Source organism: Triticum urartu, chromosome 7A, assembly GCF_056163025.1.
Source record: "Triticum urartu cultivar PI428250 chromosome 7A, HENAU_Tu73, whole genome shotgun sequence".
Taxonomy (NCBI): Eukaryota; Viridiplantae; Streptophyta; class Magnoliopsida; order Poales; family Poaceae; genus Triticum; species Triticum urartu.
This window is the reverse complement of record NC_141879.1, coordinates 396,073,835-396,080,459: the sequence shown is the minus strand read 5'-3', so window position 1 is coordinate 396,080,459 and position 6,625 is coordinate 396,073,835.

The window sequence follows — 6,625 nt, the reverse complement described above, 5'->3', positions numbered from 1 at the left end:
TGAAAATCTCAAAGCTGCGCAATCGCGTAAGAAGAGTTACTATGATAGCAAGCATCGTGACTTGGCTTTCGAGATCGGAGACCATGTCTACCTCCGCGTCTCTCCAATGAAAGGTACTCGTCGCTTCGGTATCAAAGGGAATCTTGCCCCTAGATACATGGGTCCTTTCAAGATCGTTGGCAAAAGAGGCGATCTCGCCTATCAACTTGAGCTTCCATCCAACTTTGCAAATGTGCACGACGTGTTTCACGTATCTCTGCTTCGCAAGTGTTTCAAGACTCCTAACCGCACCATCAACTTCGAAGAGATTGATCTCCAAGAAGACAAGTCTTATCATGAGCATCCCGTTGCTATTCTTGAAGAAACCGAGCGCAAGACTCACAACAAGTCTATCAAATTCCTGAAAGTGAAGTGGCCACATCATCCCGACCGAGAAGTCACCTGGGAACGCGAGGATCACCTCCGTTCTAAATATCCGGAGTTCTTTCAGTCCTAGATCTCGGGACGAGATCCTTTTGTAGTGGTGGAGTGTTGTAATGCCCCGGATGTAACTTACCATATTTGTACTCCAACTCTTGCCATTTTCGGCTCTAAGTTATGATTTTCCTTCGTGGTTGGGTTTGCCTTCGTTTTGCATTTTGTCCATGTCCCTGTTTGCATTTATGGAGTGCCCTAGCATGACTCAATCTTGCTCTACTTTTGCTATAAAATGTTCCTGGCAGATTGTTTACGTGTTAATCAATTTTGCCAAGGTTGTTGTAGTTGATCCATGCATGCTATGAGATTGTTCTTGCCTTGGTTAGCTTCATGAACATGTCTTCTTGCTATTGATATGCTTATCTTGTCATGCAATTCCTTATGGTGAGTGAATCGAGCTCGCAAAGATGCCTTCATAATTCTGTTGATGCCATGCTCTGTTTTCTGCTAAGTCTGAATCTGTTAACGAATCTTGCTATGTTTACATGGGTGCCATCATATCTTCTGATCCTTTTTGGCTTATGGTAAGTAAGGGACTTTTGTTCTATGCTTTGAGTAGATTCATGCCATGCCTTTGTTTACTATGATCTGTTCCTGTAGCATGTTGTTATCTTGCTCTAAACATTGCTTCCTGATGTTAATTCCTGACATGTTAGTATTTTCACTAAGTCTGTGAAGCTGATATCTTTTGCACTTTTGCCATGCTTGTTTGAACCTGCTCTTGTGTTTTTTAGCTGTAGCTCAGTGTTCATCTTTTGTCAAGCATATTGAGTAGATCACTGCCATGTGCTTTGTTGCTACGTGCTACGTCTTGAGCTTGCGTTGGTTTTCCCCGAAGAGGAAGGGATGATGCAGCAGAGTAGCGTAAGTATTTCCCTCAATTTTTGAGCACCAAGGTATCAATCCAGTAGGAGCCCATGCTCAAGTCCCTCGTACCTGCACAAAGCGATAGCTACCCGCAACCAACGCGATTAGGGGTTGTCAAGCCCTTCACGGTCACTTACGAGAGTGAGATCTGATAGATAGAATACTTTTGGTATTTTTGATATAAAGATGCAAAGTAAAAAGTAAAAGCAAAGTAAATAGCAAAACAATATAAAAGTGATGGAGATTGATATGATGAAAATAGACCCGGGGGCCATAGGTTTCACTAGTGGCTTCTCTCGAGAGCATAAGTTTTCTACGGTGGGTGAACAAATTACTGTTGAGCAATTGACATAATTGAGCATAGTTATGAGAATATCTAGGCATGATCATGTATATAGGCATCACGTCCATGACAAGTAGATCGAAATGATTCTGCATCTACTACTATTACTCCACTCATTGACCGCTATCCAGCATGCATCTAGAGTATTAAGTTAAAAACAGAGTAACGCTTTAAGCAAGATGACATGATGTAGAGAGATAAATTCATGCAATATGAAATAAACCCCATCTTGTTATCCTCGATGGCAACGATACAATACGTGTCTTGCTGCCCCTTCTGTCACTGGGAAAGAACACCGCAAGATCGAACCCAAAGCTAAGCACTTCTCCCATGGCAAGAACTACCAATCTAGTTGGCCAAACCAAACGGATAATTCGAAGAGACTTGCAAAGATAACCAATCATACATAAAAGAATTCAGAGAAGATTCATATATTGTTCATAGATAGACTTGATCATAAACCCACAATTCATTGGTCTCAACAAACACACCGCAAAAGAAGAAGATTACATCGAATAGATCTCCACAAGAGAGGGGGAGAACATTGTATTGAGATCCAAAAAGAGAGAAGAAGCCATCTAGCTACTAACTATGGACCCGAAGGTCTGAGGTAAACTACTCACACTTCATCGGAGGGGCTATGATGATGTAGAAGCCCTCCGTGATGACGGCCCTCTCCGGCAGAGCTCCGGAACAGGCCCCAAGATGGGATCTCGTGGATACAGAAAGTTGTGGTGGTGGAATTAGGTTTTTGGCTCCTGTTCTGATCGTTTGGGGGTACGTGGGTATATATAGGAGGAAGGAGTATGTCGGTGGAGCACCGAGGGGCCCACGAGGCAGGGGGGCGCGCCCCCTACCCTCGTGACCGCCTCCGGTACTTCTTGGAGTAGGGTCCAAGTCTCCTGGGTCTTATCCGAGAAGAAAATCACGTTCCAAAAAGGATTTTTCTGTTTGGACTCCGTTTGATATTCTGTTTCTTCGAAATACTGAAATAGGCAAAAACAACAATTCTGGGCTGGGCCTCCAGTTAATAGGTTAGTCCCAAAAATAATATAAAAGTGGAAAATAAAGCCCAATATAGTCCAAAACAGTAGATAATATAGCATGGAGCAATCAAAAATTATAGATACGTTGGAGACGTATCAGGCATCCCCAAGCTTAATTCCTGCTCGTCCTCGAGTAGGTAAATGATAAAAAGAGAATTTTTGATGCGGAGTGCTACTTGGCATAATTTCAATGCAAAATTTCTTAATTGTGGTATGGATATTCAGATTAGAAAGATTCAAGACAAAAGTTCATATTGACATAAAGAATAATAACACTTCAAGCATACTAATAAAGTAATTATGTCTTCTCAAAATAACATGGCCAAAGAAAGTTATCCCTACAAAATCATATAGTCTGGCTATGCTCTATCTTCACCACACAAAGTATTTAAATCATGCACAACCCCGATGACCAGCCAAGCAATTGTTTCATACTATAACTTTTTCAAAACTTTTTCAATCTTCACGCAATACATGAGCGTGAGCCATGGACATAGCACTATGTGGAATAGAGGGGTGGTTATGGAGAAGACAAAAAGAGGGGAAGATAGTCTCACATCAACTAGGCATATCAACGGGCTATGGAGATGCCCATCAATAGATATCAATGTGAGTGAGTAGGGATTGCCATGCAACAAATGCACTAGAGCTATAAGTATATGAAAGCTCATTAAAAGAAACTAAGTGGGTGTGCATCCAACTCGCTTGCTCACGAAGACCTAGGGCAATTTGAGGAAGCCCATCATTGGAATATACAAACCAAGTTCTATAATGAAAAATTCCCACTAGTATATGAAAGTGACATAATGAGAGACTCTCTATCATGAAGATCATGGTGCTACTTTGAAGCACAAGTGTGGTAAAAGGATAGTAACATTGTCCCTTCTCTCTTTTTCTCTCATTTTTTTATTTGGGCCTTTTCTCTTTTTTTATGGCCTCTTTTTTTTCGTCCGGAGTCTCATCCCAACTTATGGGGGAATCATAGTCTCCATCATCCTTTCCTCACTTGGGACAATGCTCTAAAAAATGATGATCATCACACTTCTATTTTTCTTACAACTCAACAATTACAACTCGATACTTAGAACAAATATGACTCTGTATGAATGCCTCTGGCGGTGTACCGGGATATGCAATGAATCAAGAGTGACATGTATGAAAGAATTATGAATGGTGGCTTTGCCACAAATACGATGTCAACTACATGATCATGCTAGCAATATGACAATGATGGAGCGTGTCATAATAAACGGAAAGGTGGAAAGTTGCATGGCAATATATCTCGGAATGGCTATGGAAATGCCATGATAGGTAGGTATGGTGGCTGTTTTGAGGAAGGTATATGGTGGGTGTATGATACCGGCGAAAGGTGCGCGGTATTAGAGAGGCTAGCAATGGTGGAAGGATGGGAAAAAGTGCATATAATCCATGGACTCAACATTAGTCATAAATAGCTCATATACTTATTGCAAAAATCTAGAAGTTATCAAAGCAAAGTATTACGCACATGCTCCTAGGGGGATAGATTGGTAGGAAAAGACCATCGCTCGTCCCCGACCGCCACTCATAAGGAAGACAATCAATAAATAAATTATGCTCTGACTTCATCACATAACGGTTCACCATACGTGCATGCTACGGGAATCACAAACTTCAACACAAGTATTCTTTAAATTCACAAATACTAAACTAGCATAACTCTAATATTATCACCTCCATATCTCAAAACAATTATCATGCTTCAATCTTCTCTTAGTATTCAACGCACTCAAAAGAAAATTTCACATATCTTGAACACCAAGCATATTTATATTAAGCAAATTACCATGCTATTAAGACTCTCAAAGTATTTTAAGTGAAGCATGAGAGATCAATAGTTTCTTTAAAACAAACCACCACCATGCTCTAAAAGATCTAAGTGAAGCACATAGAGAAAAATTATAACGCTCAAAAGATATAAGTGAAGTGCATAGAGCAAAACTACATAGCTCAAAAGATTTAAGTGAAGCACATAGAGTATTCTATCAAATTTCAATTCAAGTATGGCTTTCTCAAAAGGTGTGTACATCAAGGATGATTGTAGCATACTAACAAACAAAGACACAAATAATACAAGACGCTCCAAGCAAAACACATATCATGTTGGTGAATAAAAATATAGCTCCAAGTAAATTACCGATGGAAGTGGAAGAAAGAGGGGATGCCTTCCGGGGCATCCCCAAGCTTTGACTTTTTTGTGTCCTTGGATTATCTTGGGGTTACCATGGGCATCCCCAAGATTAGGCTCTTTCCACTCCTTGTTCCATAATCCATCAAAAGAACTCACCCAAAACTTGAAAACTTCACAACACAAAACTCAATAGAAATCTCGTGAGCTCCGTTAGAGAAAGAAAACAAAAGACCACTTCAAGGTACTGTAATGAACTCATTATTTATTTATTTTGGTGTTAAACCTACTGTATTCCAACTTCTCTATGGATTATAAACTATTTTACTAACCATAGATTCATCAAAATAAGCAAACAACACACGAAAAACAGAATCTGTCAAAAACAGAACAGTCTGTAGTAATCTGTATCTAGCGCAAGATATGGAACCCCCAAAAATTCTAAAATAAATTGATGGACGTGAGTAATTTATTTATTAATAATCTGCAAAAAGAATTAACTAAATATCACTCTTCAAATAAAAATGACAGCAGTTCTCGTGAGCGCTAAAGTTTCTGTTTTTTACAGCAAGTTCAACAAGACTTTCCCCAAGTCTTCCCAACGGTTCTACTTGGCACAAACACTAATTAAGCACAAAAAACACAACCAAAATATAGGCTAGATAATTTATTTATTAAATATCAGCAAGGAAAAATATTGGGATGTCTCCCCAACAAGCGCTTTTCTTTAAAGCCTTATAGCTAGGCATTGATAATTTTAATGATGCTCACATGAAAGACAAGAATTGAAGCACAAAAGGAGCATCATAAAGCATGTGAAAAACACATCTAAGTCTAACATACTTCCTATGCATAGGAATCTTATAGGCAAACAAATTATCAAGGCAAGCAAAAACTAGCATATGCAAGGAAGAGGAAAGAAACAATAGTAATCTCAACATAACGAGAGGTAATTTAGTAACATGAAAATTTCTACCACCATATTTTCCTCTCTCATAGTAATTACATGTAGGATCATAAGCAAATTCAACAATATATCTATCACATAAAATATTCTCAACATGATCCACATGCATGCAAAGTTGGCACTTTTCCGAAATAATGGGATTAACATTAACTAAAGTCATGACCTTCCCAAACGCACTTTTATCAAAAACTTCATAAGATTGAACATTCTCTAAATATGTGGGATCTAAAGTTGACATTCTTCCAAACCCACTTTCAATATTATTGCAAACATTATAATCAATCTCATATTCATCATGGGGCTTAAATAAATTTTCAAGATCATAAGAAGAATCACCCCAATCATGATCATTGCAACAAGTAGTAGACATAGAAAAACTAGCATCCCCAAGATTAGGGTTTTGCATCTAATTAGCACAATTGACATTAAAAGAATTTATAGTAGAATCATTGCAATCATGCTTTTTATTCAAAGATCTATCGTGAGTCACTTTACGGATTTCAGGCAAAACCTTATAAAGATAATCTAGTGCATCCAAATCACTAGGAATTGGTTCATCATAATTGGATCTCTTAAAAAGATTGGCAAGTGGATGAGGATCCATAGATCTTAGCTTCTCTATTTAGTAATAAATAAACAAATATTCCAACCATACAAGCAAACAAGAAACGGGCAAAAAGAGGCAAATAGAGAAAGAGAGGGAGGATAGAGAGAGAGGGCGAATAAAACGGCAAGGGTGAAGTGGGGGAGAGGAAAAC